Below are 18,241 nucleotides of genomic sequence, written 5' to 3' on the forward strand. Positions count from 1 at the left end.
GGACGTCGATTAGGTTAATGGTAGTAAATCGGAATTCTAAATCGTAAATCAACGAATTTCTCCCAAATCAATTAATTCGCTGTTCATACGCTTTCAACGAAAAACCACAATCACAAATTTCCTATCGATAAATTTCAATCAAATTCAATATCAATTCTATTTTCTGTTTATTTTCTTTTCTTTGATTTATTTTTAATTTCCGTGATTTGTATTTTTCGTAAATTGCGTTTAATTTTTTTATTTTCAATTTTTTTTCACCTTTTTCAATTTTTTTAATTTTAATTATTTAATTTTTCCGTTATTTGTATTTTCCGTAATTGTGTTTTTTTTTTAAAAAAATTTATTAATTCTGATGATGTTTAATATGCGTATTTATTTGTTGACAGGTTTGGAGCGGTGTGTAAACGGAATAAGAGGGAATATAATGAGGGACCATAACCGGGATGCTTTTCCGTGAGCAAATGCGGGAGCATAACGTGAAATTTCCATGAGACTTTGGAGGGTTTCGATGGAGTCAAACTTTAATGGATGACTTTGTCCTAAATGACTGACTCTTGACTATGGACAATAAAATTATAAAATTACTTCTACTTGACACAGTCAAACTTCTAAAAATGATAAATAAATAAATAAATTTAAAAAAATCCTGAATTTTTACCAAATTTTGAAAAATAAATAAATTTCCTTCACATGGAATTAGAAACTTGACGAGAAACGCCGGAGTTGAAATGGATTTTCTTGTTTTGGACAAAAGAAATTTGCTAAACCATGAAAATTCCACCTATTATTTTGGAATATAACATATTAACATTAGTATCTCGCGAGCTTGTTTTACCCAAGTGTTTGTATAAAAATGGTCCATGTATTAAAACGGATATAATTCATTGCAAAACTATGACTCATGATTAGAGATGGTAATGGATCTTGGACCCTATTCAGATCAGCGGATTCAGACTCCGATGGGTAGGATATGGATCCTAATTTTTCGGATTCCGTGGATATGGGTTGGATATGAATCCACTTATTTGAAAATGGATCTGGAAAATTTTGATCTGCCGGATATGGTCGGATATGGATTCAACGTTAGTGTGGCGGATATGGATCTGGATCCTATCGGATCCTACCCAGATCCGGTCCATTGTCATCCCTACTAACACTAGACAAACCAGTACACAAGTTGTAAGTTAGAGATGGAAACGGATCTTGGACCCTATCCAGATCGTGGATATGGGTTGGATATGGATCCACTTATTTGAAAATGGATCTGGATATGGATCTGGAAAATTTGGATCCGCCGGATATGGGTCGGATATGGATCCAACGTTGGTGTGGCGGATATGGATCTGGATCCTATCGGACCTTACCCAAATCTGGTTCATTGCCATCCCTACTCATGATCGGTAATTGAATAAGGGGCATGCTAAATTTTCCTACATTTCACCTCACATTTGTCACACCATCTAAGTGAGAGGCAAGTCAAAAACCCAAAAAAAAAAAAAGAATCCCAATTTTACCCACATCCACTCTGAAAACACCCAACCACCCTTCCCCACCCCTACCCTGCACCGACCACCCTTGCAAGTACTCCTTAAAACAGCCATCAGAGTATTAACCCTGTAATAGCCAACACTCTTTACCTATAACTAGAGATGAAAGTTATTTGAGGATAACGACTACTATTTGATAAATATTTGGGCCGAAAGGTCAAGTCAATTCGGATTTCAAGTTCAAATAAATTTGGATCCTCAATTCGGATACGGTCGGGTTATTTGGATGAAGTCAATTTCGCAGTTCTACCATAATCTCAATCAACAATATCAAAGAAGATCAACTAGTCAACTTTTCTCTTCGCCCCCTTCCTTAGGTTTAAACATCTTATTCGAATCAAGAATTGCATTGTTAAACATGAATATATCTACCATGAAGGGAATAGAGGTACAATGACTCGTTAGCAAATCAAGGGGTTTAGTCTATCACGTTTTCGTCAACCTTCTTTCCATCCAGCTCAACTTTAATAGAACCTTCGTGAAGATATATTTGATATTTCTTTCCCTAACACAGTTTCCAATTTAGTATTCCCTCATCCTTCCATTCCCGACGTGTATTTTTACACCACTTTTAGCTTCTTATTGACCCCGTTTTCCTAGCTTATTACGCGTTACAGAAAGGTTTTCGGTGCTATTTCTTACTTTCCTCTAAGTGCTATTTTGTCTTTATAATGATTTTGTAAGCAAACAATCAATTGAGGCGGTTTTTACCTCGCTTTGCATGCAAGAGGAAGATTTGTGAGCACCTAAGCATTACCAAGTGAACGCAAAGGGATCGAGAGGATGGATGAAGTATGAGCCACTTAGAATGGTATTACTTCTCTAGGGAAATTCTACCAACCTTTCCTATTGGATAAGATTTAGTCCCTAGCGGGAAGGAGGGCAGAAAGAGCAAAGGAAGACGGAGAATCAAGGCTACTCGATCGGGACCGATATTGTAATACTCGGATAATTTGGGACCCATCAAGGACCTAGGGACACGTAAGGGAACCCACGTATACTCGAAGTAAAGGATGTCCCCTCCTACGAGACCAAGTAAGAGTGGACCGAGTAGAACCTCTAGCGGATCAAATGAGTGGCACTCGGTCGAGTAAAGATTATACTCAAACGAGTGAGTGGCACTCGGTCGAGTGAAACGGTCACTGACACTGTGCTGTACCTGAGAAATTATATTTTCGGGATTTCATCTTATCCAAACCCTTATCTTCTTCTTTTTCTTCTTCTTCTTCTTCTTCTTACTCTAAAGTACTCTCTCTCTCTAAATGCTCCCTTAACTTTTTCCTTGGCCTTCAAGCTATTATTAATGAGGAAACACCTCTCCTAATCCCCGATCTACCTTTGTAAGTCGAAATCTCACCTTTTCCTCTTTGTCTTATGTTAATCTCGAGTTAAGGTTTATTAAGGGATATTAATTAGTATTTAGCTTATGTAATATAAGTAATAGTGACTATTAATAAAGGGTTTCACATTATTGTAGTGTAGAACACATTGTGATAGTGTTGTATGGATTGTTTAGGGTGAGACGGTCTCATGGGACGGTTTTATGAGACGGAGTCGAGTCAGAATCAAGTAGCTTGTGAAGAATGCGAAAAGGTAGGTTATCCTACTCGGTTTCAATATTGGGTATGCATGTTTGGGTGTCTTTCCTTGCTAGTATGAGTCGATTAGTATGTATGTGGAATTGAATTCATGAATTGGTTATATGTTAAATGCTGTTCTTCCTTTGGTCATGTATGGTTGTGGTTGTATTGTGTTGGAGGTCTTTGGTGGTGGTACTTAATTGTTGAGGAGACGTAAGACTGTTGGAAAACCGTCTTGCGCTAGGGTCGCCCCTTGGAGCTTCCTACTCCGCACGGGGGGGAGTCATCACGAAGGGACTCGTGTGGTTGAGGCATGATGTCTGGCAGGAGATCCGGTTGGCTCCCGGACCAGGTACGTCTGGGCGTGTCCCGATACCTTTGTGTGAGGTGTGGTGTCGAGGGCGTGTCCCTGACACCGGTGGTTATGGGTACGTCTGGTCGTGTCCCGGTATCGCTATGGTAATTGCATAATCGAGTCTCATTCACATAATCATCATGTCACATCTCTATTAATCGAGTCATGTCTCATGTTTGTGTATTGAAACTGATGTTTGTGTGTCTGTGTAATGTCACTTATTTTCGGGATGGCCTGTGTCGATCCATATGATATTTCCGATCATATGGGGAGCAGTTGTTTTCAGGTTAGCTTTGGTAGCATGCGGGAGACGGGATGAGCCGTGATGACATTCGAGTCGAGCTTAGTTGATTAGCTTGGTATAGTAGTCATGAGTTGTATTCTTTTATTTATTCATTTATAGTTATGTAATTCACAAAATACTTTATTTATAATAATTGTTTCTTAATTGCAACTCCAATTTCACCGCCTCAGGAAACCGAGATGATAACATCTCTCAATTATCTTGGCCGGGTAAGAAGAGGGTGTTACGGATATATCCGATTAGGACGAAGCTCGTGGACAAGGTTACGGGCAACCTGGGCGGGTAAAACTACTATTCCAAATTTTTACTAATCCTGTTTTCCCCTCTTTTTATAATCATATAAATACCCATACAATGTAATTAGTAGGCACGAACCCTAGTTAGATAATAATTCTCTAATTAGCCTTATCACTTCCTTCATTAGCTTAATTATAGTTAAATTTTTCCTTAATATAACTTGGTTGAATCTTTTAGGTTGTGTGAGATGTGGTGATATAATCTTCTTCTTATTCAAGGATTCTTATGTTCTTATTATCCTAATTGTTCGTATAATCTCTAATGTCTCTTTAGTTTTTCATTAATGTTTGCTTAATTTTGTTAATTACTCTTTTAATTGTTTAGATCATCATGCTTATGATTCCACCATAGTTATATGTGAGTAGTTATCATGCTAGGGTTATAGGGTGGTTATGGATGTAATTAGGGGATAATCTACGAGAATGATTAACTTTGGTTTTATTTTTCCAAGTCTTGCACGTGAACTGTTTGATGAAATGTTTGATTGTTTGATCTACATTTTTATCTATCTAATTACATGCTAGTTACATGATCGAAAGTCTTAGCTAGCATAATTTCATGTTTGGCTTAGTAGGAAAGACTAATGTACACGAGAGCTAGCTAGTTGGACCTAGGACGATCGCCGTAAGATCGAGAGGACGCGACATATATCCGATAGGACCTTAGTTGTGACATCCCAACTCATAGGCACCCCCCTTCGCATTTATATGATCCCGACCAACCCTAATTTTCTGTTATCGATTAATATGTCCCTTGTTTTAGTTCGATTATTGCTTCAGTTATCATTTACCTTTTTGTTTAGTTTAAATTGGGTAGTTTTAGATTATACTTCCCTTAAACCTAACTAGTGACATATCATTGTTTTGAATAGACTATTGACATCGATTTGAACGCCTCGTCCTTATGGATAAGATCTCAACTTCCCTATCTACATTTTGTTGAGTAATTGTTTGGTTAGGACTAGCAACAAGTCCACGCACCAGTCCCGGTCAATTTTTACCTATTCTATTTTGTGTGTCTCAGACAATTGTTTACCTCTTTATTTTAGGAATGTTTTTAATGAGTAACTTCATCTACCACCAGTTAAGATCACCTGTCCCATTTTTATGTCCCATCTTGTGTCCCATTACTTTAAGATCTTGACACATCACACTTCAAAGGATAAAAATGGCAATAATAAATAACAAAGTGTTTATGTGTCATCATCAGAAGTGATGAGACACAAGATGAGACACAAAAATGGGACAGAGGATCTCCATTGCATCTACCACACCCAGTTTAATTAATTTGTCATTTAGTAATTGATCTATTCCTCTTTTTTTAATATTTATGACAAATTAAAAATAAAAAAATAATCGAAACAGATAAGGTACGTAAAAACTTAACGAATCCATAATTCACAATAACAAAAAGGAATATTTTTGGTAAACATAGTGTAGAGTCAATTTAGCACATAAATATCTCAAATTTCTTGCAGTGTACTACACTACAAATACATATTGAATTCTTAATAGCCATTTGACGATTTGACTATAATAGATGAGAGTGGTTACTGGTTAAGTGTTTACTTAGGAAGAATGAAAGTTGATTAGTTTAGGGTGTTAAAGTGGTTGAACCACGACATGCCATGTTTGATGCAAAGGTGACAGTTGAATATAAAGTGTCATTATTTGTTTACAGCAATAAACGCAGTTAGCACCCAACTCAGTTAGCCACTTCCTTGAACTGTGTATATTGATCAATAACAACAACAGCTGTCTTCTGACATTTCAATCTATTTTAAAGTTTGTTTTTATTGCCTCAAAAGAATCTGTCAGTCAGATTTAACCTAAATCTGAAACGGCTATTCAAAGTTGGTTAGCCCAATGTATTCAATCCGATGCTAGTTTAGACTTTAGTAGTTTAGCTTACCTATTTTGTCAAAGTAGAGCTGACCATGGGCATTATTGTTCATTTGAATCCAGCTTACCCGACTTGGACAATAAGTTCGATGAATAATGTATTTTCGGAAATTTACAAATGATTGGTCTATTAACCTGTTCGAAATTTACTGGCCCTCTGTCAGTAACTTATGGAGCGGCCCCAAATCTCTGGTAGAACTGGTAGAAAAAGAAACATGACCAGTATGACTTCTCAAATGGCTCAAAGTATAGTGTTTAATACACGGTTTTCGAGATTTCAGTGTCAAAGAATAAAAATGTCCGTAAATCACATAGACGGTTCCTCTGGTCAAATAAAGAAGCCAAACAAATTTTGAGAAGTAACAAAGAACATTTGAGTGTGCCTATACGCAATAAACAAGTCTTTTTTTTTTTTGATTAAGTAAGAAAACTAGGTTGATCCTCTAGGGTAGGACCAACCTATATCATCCTTTCGAATGAGGGAGGTAAGTTGAAGCCATCGGCTATCAAACCACCTCGAAAGAGTTGGACATGAATGTCCAATAGAAGTCAGGAAGTCAGCAACCTTGTTGGATTCACGAAAGCAATGTTTAATTATCACTTAATCGAAAAAATGAAGGTCTAATTTCACATCCTTGATAATACTAGAAATTTCCCAAGGAATTTGCCAAGTACCTCGAATTGAGTTAATAACACATAAATTATCACCCTCCACAATTAACTTTGATATTCCTAAGTATTTAACAGCTAAAATACTTTCTTTTAAATCGAGAGCTTCCGCAACAAGGATACTATTGGATCCGCACTTTTTTTGCTCCCAGCAAAACAACTTTACCATTGTGATCTCTTATAGAATATCCTAAAGCAGCTTTATTAACTTCTATTCTCGATCCGTCAAAATTTAGCTTTAGGAAATTGTTTCTAGGTTTTTCCCACCAAATTTCTTCCTTACTAGAGTTGTTTCTAGCTGACACTTCTATCTCGGGATTGTTGAGATCCTTAAATCTAGTCACGAGTCTCTAACGAAAATCACGTACTCCTCAAAAATAGATGAATACTTTTTATTTAGGGCTGAAAATCGAATACTTTAACTCATGAAACGACCCTAGACATGTGGTAAAAAACTGGGAGGAAAAGAAACACGACACGGTACGACCTCCAAAACGGCTCAAATTTAAGTGTATAATATACGGTCTTCTAGATTTCAGGGACCCGGGACAAAAACTTACGTAAATCACACGGACGGTTTCTGGGGATCAGATAAAGCAGCCACACAAATTTTGAGAAGAAACAGAGGACATTTGAGTGTGCCTGTATGCGATAAACTAGTCTCGGACGAAAATCGGGTACTTCTTAAAAATAAATGATAACTTCTTATTTAGGGTTGAAATCTAATACGGTAACAGATGAAGCCAACCTAGACTAGTGGTGGAAAAATTGGGAGGAAAAGAAACATGACCCGATACGACCTCCTAAACGGCTCAAATTTAAGTGTATAATAATTAATACACAGATTTCGGGGTCCTGGGACAAAAACGTCCGTAAATCATACAGTCGGTTCCTCGGCCAGCTAAATCAGCCACACAAATTTTAAGAAGAAAGACAGGACATTTGAGTGTGCTGGTATGCGATAAACTAGTCTCGAACGAAAATCGGGTATTTCTTAAAAATAGATTATAACTTGTTACTAGGGCTGATATCGAATACGGTAACCCATGAAGCGACCACAGACACGTCGTAGAAAAACTGGGAAGAAAATAAATATGACCCGGTACAAGCTCCTAAACGGCTCAAATTTTAGTGTATAATACACGGTTTTCGGGATTCCAGGGTCCCGGAACAAAAATGTCTCTAAATCACACAGACGGTTACTCGGGCCAGATAAAGCATCCACACAAATTTTGAGAAGCAACAGAGGACATTTGAGGGTGCATCTACGCGATAAACGAGTTTTAGACGAAAATCAGTTACCCCTTAAAAATAGATGAATATTTATTATTTAAGGCTCAAAATCGAATACGGTAACTCATGAAGCGAACTCAGATACGTGGTCGAAAAACTGGCAGGAAATGAAATAATGACCCGGTTCAACCTCCCAAACATCTCAAATTTGAATATAAAACACGGTTTTCGAGATTTTAGGTCCCAGTACAAAAATGTCCGTAAATCATACGGGCGGTTCATCGGATAAATTAAAGCAGCCACACAAATATCAGAAGAAACATAGAACATTTGAGTATGCCGGTATCACGGTATGCGATAAACTATCTAGTCTCTGACGAAAATCGACTGCTCCTTAAAAATATATGATAACTTGTTATTTAGGGCTGAAATCGAATACGGTAACTCATGAAGCGACCCTAGAAAAGTGGTGGAAAAACTGGGAGTAAAAAGAAACATGACACGGTACGACCTCCCTGGGGCGGCCCATTGGATTTCGAGGCCCTGTTCCAAATATTAGGTGGAGGCCCTTACGATGATCGCCTCGTATTTTTTTATAGTCATAAGAAAATATGAGACCTTTAATGTATGAGGAGGCGTGATATTTAAAATTTGAAATACTATAAATATAAAATTAATCGCGTCAATGTTTCGATTTTAGTCATAAAACTTTAATTATATTATTTTGTTTCTTGTGAACAAATGCTCGTTCTATTTCTTCCAATTAACGTTTTTATAGTTTTATTTTTAGGAGTAAAGTAATTAGAAAAATAAGGCTACAATAGAAAAAAAGTAGTCAGTAAGTCCATCATTGACGATAACATATTCGTTTCGTTAAATAAGATCACTTTTTTAACACCATTCTTATTTAAGACCGTCTTAATTTATAAACGATTTTCACACCCGATTAAATTAGAAGTAGAAGTAAAACAAGGGTGTTAGAGGTTTCAAGATATTACGCTCGTAAGCAAGATCAACGTTTTTTTTTTTTAATATGACAAAATTATCAAGTCACTTACACTAATATGGTGAATTTGCTTTTAAATATTGAAGGGGAAACTTCATACGAATGAACTTTTAAAATTTATGAAGACGAAACAAGAGATAAAAAAAAGAATGAAACTAAAATAATTAATTAAAGCTAACTAATGAAAAAAAGAAAATAATGGAAAATGGAAATACAGCCAAAAAAACCTAAAAATAATTGATGTAAAATGATAACACGAGGAATCAAGCATGAGATCTCATTAGGCTCTCTTTGTTGTTTGCTATTTGGCCCATTACCACTATGCTACAAGAAGGATTGTTAATTTTATAGAGCGTTAATATGTATTTTAACAATAACTCTTTCCAAATGAGGCCCCCAACCCTATTGGGCCCCGGTTCGGTGAACCGAATTGAACCACATAAAGGCCGCCCCTGGGACCTCCTAAACGGCTCAAATTTAACTTTTAAGTGTATAATACACGGTTTTCGGGATCTCAGGGTCGCAGAACAAAAATGTCTGTAAATCATACGAACGGTCACTCAGGTCAGATAAAACATCCACAAAAATTTTGAGAAGCGACAAAAGACATTTGAGTGTCCCTCTACGCGATAAACGAGTCTCGGACGAAAATCAGTTACTCCGTAAAAACAGATAAATACTTCTTATTTAAGGTTGTGAATAGAATACGGTAAATCATGAAGCGATCTCAGACACGTGGTCGAAAAACTGGTAGGAAATGAAACATGACCCGGTACGACCTCCCAAACGGCTCAAATTTAAGTGTATAATAAACGGTTTTCGAGATTTTAGGGTGGCCGGGACGTCTTTTTCGATGCTATATGGAATTTATTGTCGTTGGGAGCACCTAGACCAAAACACAATTTATAACTTCACAAACAACTCTACAATTAGTAAAGAGGCAAGTAAAGGTCGGATCCCAAGGGACGGGAATTGAAATGAGATTTCTATTGCAACTAGTGGTGTCTTAGGGGTGTCACAATTTGGATTGATGTAGAAGGTCACTAAACTAAATAACAATGAAAGTAAACAAGCAAGATGAACTAATAAGGGTTGTAAACAATTGATAAAAAGCACTAGGGTGTCATGGGGTCATAGGGGATTCATGGGAATTGATCATACAAACATGTTCTCAAATTATGAGCAAGCAATTATTGTTGTGATGGATTGAGTTGGGTTATATCTTACAATCCTAGGAAAGTTTGGGTCCCGGAGCCGAATCGATTAGATTGTACAACATCTACAAGTCGACTTAGTCTTCCCTACTCAACAACATGCATGGTCTAATGAGACTCGAGTTGGTTTATGTCTTACAAGTCTCATTGAAACGATAGGTGATGGGTAAAAAAATGCAAGGATTCATAGGCTCGCATTTCATCAAACATAACATGTGCATGAGTTGAGATCAAAACAAACAAGCAAATAAACCATGAAAGCATATTAATTTAAGCATGAATCATTCCCCATATTAGTCTCCCCTAATTACCCATTAACCCTAGCTAAGTGACTACTTACTCATTATCACGTTGAACATGTTAGCAAGGTTGTCAATCATACCAACAAAGTGAAACATGATGAATAAATGAAAGTAATTAACAATAATTAAAAAGGGATTAAGATAAATATACCTACTAATGATTCCAATAATAAAGCAAGAATAAAAGAAGTACTTGATGCTTGATTGAGAGGTTGTCAATCTCCCAATAATAACCCAAATAATCTTCAATTACCCAAAATAAAGGATGAACAAGAGAGAGATTAAGGAAATAAAACTTATATTAAAACTTGATTAATTGTTGATTACCAAACTAAAGAGAGATTTGATTGATATTAACTACACTAAAGATTGATAAGAAGAACATGCTCTTCCAATTAGACTAATGGGGTATTTATAGTGAAAATTAGGTGGATGCATTAGGGTTAACTAAGGGCTTAAATGACGATTAAGTCCCTACTTAAGGAAACGCCGGTATTTTTCGAAGGAAGGGCATCTTTCACGGAGGCTTGAAGAACAAATTTGCGCTGGACTGGAATCCGTGCGTCTTAGGCTCGGGACGGCCGGATTCCAGTGTCTCTGCCCGGGCGTCTTTGGGAGAAGACAGGCGGATTCTGAAGCTGCGGTCCGGGCGTCTTTGAAGGAAGACGCACGGATTGTGCTGTTTGAGGACGGGCGGATTCAAGGCAATCCGCACGGATTGCTGCTCAGCATTGTTTCTTCTTCTTTTCTTCCCTTTTCTTCATAAAATCCTTGGGGATTTCCTTTGGGATGCAAGGATCTTTCCTCATCATTTCCCATCTACTATAATATGTACAAATGCCTTCTAATCTCGTCTCTCCTTGATGCTTGGTCATTGGATTCAATCAATTTAGTCTCGTTTTGCCATGAAAATGCAAGATTCTTACTCCTTTCCTACCAAGGGATCAAAATCTCAAAGAATATGCAAAACAAAGAACTAAAGATAATAAATGACCCAAATATGCACTAAAAAGCATGAAAACAAGGCTAATTCGGGGGCTAAATATGCTCTAATTATGGTCACATCAAATATCCCCAAACCGAATCTTTGCTCGTCCCGAGTAAAGAGGTGACAAAGACTAGGACCATTATTTAAACTAACCTAATAACATAGCCGATATGAGACAATTAGCGGGTCTCACTCCGCCCCTTCAACTCACAACAAGACAACCATGAGGTAGGATGCCTTCTTGCAAGGCAAGGTGGGTCTTGCCAACATTGGCGACACATCCAAACGTTAAGCACACAAAAACAAATAATGGATGCATCTACAAAAAGAATAGCCACTTCCTCATCAAGTGGCGGAGTCAACTAAAAAGGAACAAATTTAAGAGCATATATTCCTTCACAAATACTAGTTCAACAAATTACTAAGGCTAAGAGGATGGCACTAAATCACCTCCAAATGGTGTTAAACTAGACTACTTTCGTCCTCAATTTCCAAATGCTTTTGTCAAGAGCGATCGGATGGTGGTGGAATGATGATCCCTATGATGCTTGTAGCATATGACATGACAAGTCTCGAGTTCTCTACAAAAGTAAAGGTCATGGATCGTCCCAAGCTCGACAAAGTGGCTTGACAAAAAGGCTTTTTGGGAATGAAATGCTCAAATCGTTGCAAACAAGGGTGGACGTGACTAGTATTCAAAAATTGGCCTCATTCTTCTTTCATATTTTCAAAAATTTTAGAGATGGGGTTTGTCCCTTCCAGGCTAATGTCCTTTGCTTTCGCCAATCGCTTATTAGGCAACCGGTTAACTTCTAGACAATAGCTTTTCGGGGTGATAGTCACTCTGTCTCTGGGCGGTTGAATTCACAACCGTGTGGGGGCCCAATTCAATGGATCCCTCTCCAAAGCACATCGAAGTGGTACGCCTCCATCAAAACGATTAAAAATTCTCAATATTTCAACATTTCATAACATTTGAGGTTTCCTTGGCAATAAAACGTTTCCACATAATAAAAATCTTTGAAATGAGCATCTCAAACTTGTTGATAGAAAGTATTTTTGGGTTGCCTTACCACAAGGTCAATCAAGGTCACCTAGACAAGTTAACCAAGTCCACATCGCATCACGGGGTTGGATAGGTGACTCACATGCAGACCCTTGACTAGGCTTTGGGTCATGGGTCAAAAGATACTAGTATGACACAATCTAGGGTGTTTTACAACCATTCTAGTAGGTGAAGTCTTAAGTTGAAAAAGTATTTGTAATGGATTAGTTGCTCTTGTCAAAGTTCCCAATTAGGCACTTTTCAAAACATTTAATCTAAATGCAACTATATGCTATGATGCAACTATTATATACATCCTAATGCAAGTGATTCTATCACTGATATGACATGTAAACTAAATGCAAGTCCTAAGTTCACATTGTTATACCGCATCAATCAAAATAAAGCCACATAGTCATTAACATAAAGAGGAAAAAGGAGTTTGGAAAGATCATACCATGCGGTCTTCAATATCCTCATGTCTCGGATGTGGCATAGTCGATCAATGTGAACAAGGATAAAACAAAAACAATATATATACAATAACATATACACTACTATACTACAAAGAACTTGTTTTTGGTTTTTTCAATTTTCAAATTTTTATGTGCTTTTCGAAATTTTCGAAATTTTTCAATTTTTTTGGTTTTTTTAGATAAGAAGTTAAGTTAGAATTCCCCATCCCCACACTAATATGGGCATTGTCCTCAATGGCCAAAATGATGGGAAATTATGCAAACATGATGCATGATTTCTACACTAAATGCAAGCTACACTAAACTACACTACATGATGCATGGTTTTTTTGTTTATGATGGAGAGGATAATTTGAATTACCTCCCATTGTGTATGCATGTACTTCCCCAAACCGAGCAAGACATTATTGCTAATGTCTTAATGTTGGGTGTAGTTCATGCACACAAATGCAATGCATGAAATTAGATTGTCATTTTGGATTTTGAAAGGTGGGAACAATAGAATGAGAACACGTCAATGGAGCCGAGGTGCTAGTCCTCTATGGTGCTAGGACTACTCCAACAATGATTAAGAAAAATAAAATACAAGTTAACAAAACACAAACTTCTTTTCATGAAACTTGAAAATTAAAGAGAGGAGATGAGAAGACTTCACTTTAACTTAGATGGGTGCCTCTCGCCCGCTCCACCTAGCCATGAAGTGATCCTCTAGAGATCGGCATCATCGCCCTCTAGATCGCTATCCCATATCTCCTTTGATGCATCACTCATACTCGGGTTCATGAACTCGTCCTCTTCACTTTCAAGCTCCACCGTGTCCCCTCCACAAGAATTGTTGCTCCCTTCATCTTGTCTCCCGCTTGCTCCTTCATTTGCCTTCTCCGAGTTGGGGAAGAGTAAGTCCATTTGAGCCCATGAGGGAAATGCTCCTTCGTCATTAATCTTTCCCCTTCGAACCATCTCGTGGTATTGAGGATAGAGTTCATAGTAATTGTCCACGGAGGTTTCGTATTGACGGTAGTGCAAATCTTGTAGGATTCCCGTGACAAAGTCATCACGGGGAAGGATAAAGGGGTTGGGATGGTTGTACGGTTGGTAAGGAAATGGGTAGGGAGGCACCTTGATCTTTTCATTTTGAGTTTGTTGTTCTTGTTGTTGTTGTTGTTGATTCGGAGGTGGTGGTGCTTGCCTTGTTGGATTCAGGATGAGGTAGGATGGGATTGAGGCTAAAGGTCCTCTTCTTGGGGAGATACGTGGTAGGTCGGTCATTGGAAGATAAATCGGATCGCTTCCTTTCGTTAACCACTTGATCCGCTTATCGACCCCCTCAAGGGTTATCCAATGATGATGAATAAGAAGAAGATCTTCATTTATCCTCTTGTTTACCAAAAGAGGGGCATACTCATTATTCTAATTGAATCTCGGATTGAAATGCTTCGCAAGCCTAGTAATGAGTCCTCCATTTACAATATGTTTCATCCCGTCATCATCACCATTCCTAAACTTTGCCCATTTCTCGAGCAACACTAGCGGTGCATTGAAGTGGTACACACTTCTTCCTTGAATGTTGAGGTAGGATTCCATAAACACAAGGTCAAGTTGATTCACTATGGCCGGATCTCGGCGAGCAAGTAGAGTGCCGGAAAGGAATCGATAAGTAAGCCTCAAGATGGGATTTTGGATATGAAAAGCGAGACATTCCTTGGTATGTATGAAATCCCGGCCGGTCATGGCACTCCACAAAGGCTCAACACTATACTTCTTTGGCTTCGATGTTCGGGTAGGCGAAACATCAAGTCCAAGCACATTTGCGAATTCTACAAGGGTCATCATCTTAGAAACATTTTCCAACCTAAATTCTATGCATATTGTTTTGTTCAAGGTTGTAATCTTCAAAAAGCTCAAAAATTCAAGCACAAGAGATCGATAAGTTTGTTCATACATGCGAAAAAGGGTGGAGAGACCAAATACTTCAAAGAGAGCCTCCACTTGGTGATAAATCCCAAGTTTCCTCAAGGTAGCATGACATAAAAACTTAGTGGGAAGAATGTTCTTACTTAGAAGCCGATGGAAGACTAATCTTTGCACATCATTGACAAATTCCACATTTGAGAAGTCATCAAGCCTTGCAAGATCTACAATCTCTTCATGCTCTCTTCTTAATGTGTTGACATAAGAGGTAGAAGAACTTCCCCTCATCCTTGGTCTTCTCTCATTCCTAAAAGAGGATCTCCTTGGTGCCATTCTTTGATTATTGAGCTGGAATTTCTTGATTTGTTAAAGAATTATGATGCTCCTTGTTGATTGAGTGTTGCCTTTGAAACCCTAGAATTTTTGGGGCTTTTTGATTTTGTGGGTTAAAAGAGTGATTTGGATATGCTTTGGAGTCATAAGAAGGTGGGTTTTTATAATGCAAGTGGAAGGAAGGGTGATGTGTCACAAAATGTGTGGTGGGGTGTAATTAAATTAAGAAAGGGCGAGACAAATCACCGCAGGAAGACGGGCGGATTCGAGTAGAAGACGCTCGGATTCTTCTTATCGGGACGGGCGGATTCTGGGTAAGACGCCCGGATTATATCACAGCTAACTTTCCAAAAACATGACGCCACAAAGACGGGCGTCCCGACCATAAGACGCTCGGATTATTCTGAAGGAAGACGGGCGTCTTTTCACAAAGACGGACGGATTCTGGGACAGGGAAAATTGTTGAAATGCACGGGCAAAAAGACGGGCGTCTTTTGCAAAGACGGCCGGATTATCTGGGACGAGTGTCTTCCTTCCTGAGACGCTCAGATTCTTCTACAGCCACAAATCTTTCAATTTCTCATCTTTGCAGAGACGGACGGAGTCTTCTCAATATGCCCGGATTCCAGCAGGACGGGCAGATTTCAATGAAGCCGCTCGGGTTCAAGCTGCGAATCCTTCCTTTGGTCTCCTTTCTTCTTCAAAAGTGCTTCCCCACACTTGAAAATTGGTTCCTTCCTTCATTCAAGTTTCGTTAGTAACCCTCCCTCACTTACGCTCATGAAAAGAGTTCATGCTTATTATTAAAGAAATGCAATAAAATAATAAAAGTTAAAGGGTTAGTATATTTACAAGTGGTGGTTTAGGGAGGACTCCACCAAACTCTCCCTTTTTATGATTCTTTCAAGGATGAGGAGGCCCGAGGTAGGTGACCTCGACCTCTCCAATAAACGCTCCTTCATAGTATGGCTTCAATCTTTGACCATTGACCTTGAACTTGCTTCCATCTTCCGCCTTGAGCTCAAAATCTCCATATTTTCCAACTTCGGTTATTACATAGGGTCCCATCCATCTAGAGTTCAACTGTGAACCCCCGCGATAAAGCGGAAAATATAAGTTATAAATTCAAGCGGAAATTAGGAAATTTTCAAAACTTTTAAAATTTAAGGCGCGGGTTCATTAAAACATAAAACACCAGTAAAGAAAGCGGAAATAAAATTGAATTATACAAACGTGATAGTCAAGGTGAGGGAAAAGATATCCCTCGAATGACAATACAATAAAAGGGGAGTCTAAACAATCCTAATAAACCGACTAAAAGGCCAAGTGCTCGCTAGCTCACACATGTCTTCACCCCACGAATGCACCAACTAATACCTGTCATTCATGTAAACATGAACGCCACAGTCAGTGGGGAGTAACTCAAGGTTCTCCCAGCCACAAAATGTCAAAACGAACATAACAAAGAATTAAAACAGGTAAGTCATATAAGATGCATACAAAAGGTAAGAATGTCAAGTTTATATGTAAACATGTCAAATAATTGAGATGGAACAAGATAGACCAACATTAGCATAATAAAGATTCAACTGATCATGTGAGACAATTAAATAATATGAAAGACAAGAATACGGTCATTTATACAAAAGCACACATTTCAAGGAAATACAACATAGATATGAGATTGGAATACGAATCATGTGAAACACATAAGTAAGAGATCAACCAATGCAAATTACAAGAATAGAAACCGCAGCCATTATTTGGAAAACCACTTAGCAAACATTGCACGGGACGTGGCTACTAATGTCACATTCATACTTATGGCTTGCATCTCACCATAAGAACGGATGGGAACATCAATCCCGACGATCATATCGCAACTAGAGGGCTTATAGCTTAACCCTAGTATCCGATAGAACCAAGACAAATAACACAAGGCATAACTCTTACCTTGAAAGACAAATACCAATATCTATAACCAAGCAAGACCTTTACTACTCATATATCAAAATATAATTCCCAGGTAGGACGATAATGGTACTCCCAAGACTCAGTCCTATTCTAAACCGCCGACTCTCGGGCGTAACGGTCCCCGATTCGACATGCGCGAACAGTCCGCATCCAAGACTCAAGACAGATCGGAAATCAAGAACCCACAATCGGCAGGACAGTCCGATAGAGGCGGAAAATATGAGCTAAACCCACAACCGGCAGGACAGTCCGAGAGGGGCGTAAAGACAAGTCAAGCAATACGGTATAGCATAAAGGCATTATCATAAGAATACGACTCAACCAAGCGATACGAATCAACTTGGAAAGAGACTACTACATGTAATGAACCGATGGTAATCCAAGTAAGACATTTCATGCCAAATCATAATCATAAACGTGAATAAGTAACTCATTTCTTCAATATTTGTCACTTGAATAAAAATGTAACTAAATGGAATTGAACCATTTATAACAAGCAAAACAAGAATTAATTATAAATGACTCAATTTAATTGAACAAGTAGAATAACTCACTTGTATTTGAAATACGATAAATAAATGAGAATAAATGAATTAAAGCTCATATTATAGATAAATGAAGACATTTCATATAATTATGACATGAATAAACAATAGTTCCACATTTATGATTCATATGAGAAATATATAAATAAACGGCAAATAATGAATTGAAGATACATAAATCATGTGACGGAAATTCGTTAATTAAACCCGAACAAAAATATTTCACGGATAAAAATTAACCCAACCGGGACTACGGCCTAGCCATGACCGGCACCTACCCAGCCACGGCCTGGCCGCACCCTCGGCACTGCCAGCCACGGCCTGTGCCAAAACAGGCAGCACCTGCACTGACGACCAGCAGCAAGCACAGACAAAAGACGCAACAGTTCCCCTTGGTCCAGCCACCTTAGGACGGTTTCCTAGGCCAAACCAACACCGATTCCACACATACAAAAGACCCAATCCAAACATGTACATATACTTGAGACATAAGCAAGAAAATTGGTTCAATTTAGCATAAAGAAACCCGACAAAACAGCCCGTGAAAACTGCCCGACAAAA

General features: G+C 38.2%; 1 long non-coding RNA gene across 1 annotated transcript; it reads left to right on the top strand.

Moving 5' to 3' along the window:
* Positions 1–2,928: 2,928 nt before the first annotated feature.
* LOC141599912 (uncharacterized) lies at positions 2,929–4,270 on the top strand. The gene is made up of 3 exons (XR_012524027.1): positions 2,929–3,140; positions 3,759–3,841; positions 3,957–4,270. It is a non-coding gene; the product is annotated as an uncharacterized LOC141599912 (long non-coding RNA).
* The last annotated feature ends 13,971 nt before the right edge of the window (positions 4,271–18,241 follow it).

This window comes from Silene latifolia, chromosome 9 (assembly GCF_048544455.1).
Source record: "Silene latifolia isolate original U9 population chromosome 9, ASM4854445v1, whole genome shotgun sequence".
In the NCBI taxonomy this organism is placed as follows: Eukaryota; Viridiplantae; Streptophyta; class Magnoliopsida; order Caryophyllales; family Caryophyllaceae; genus Silene; species Silene latifolia.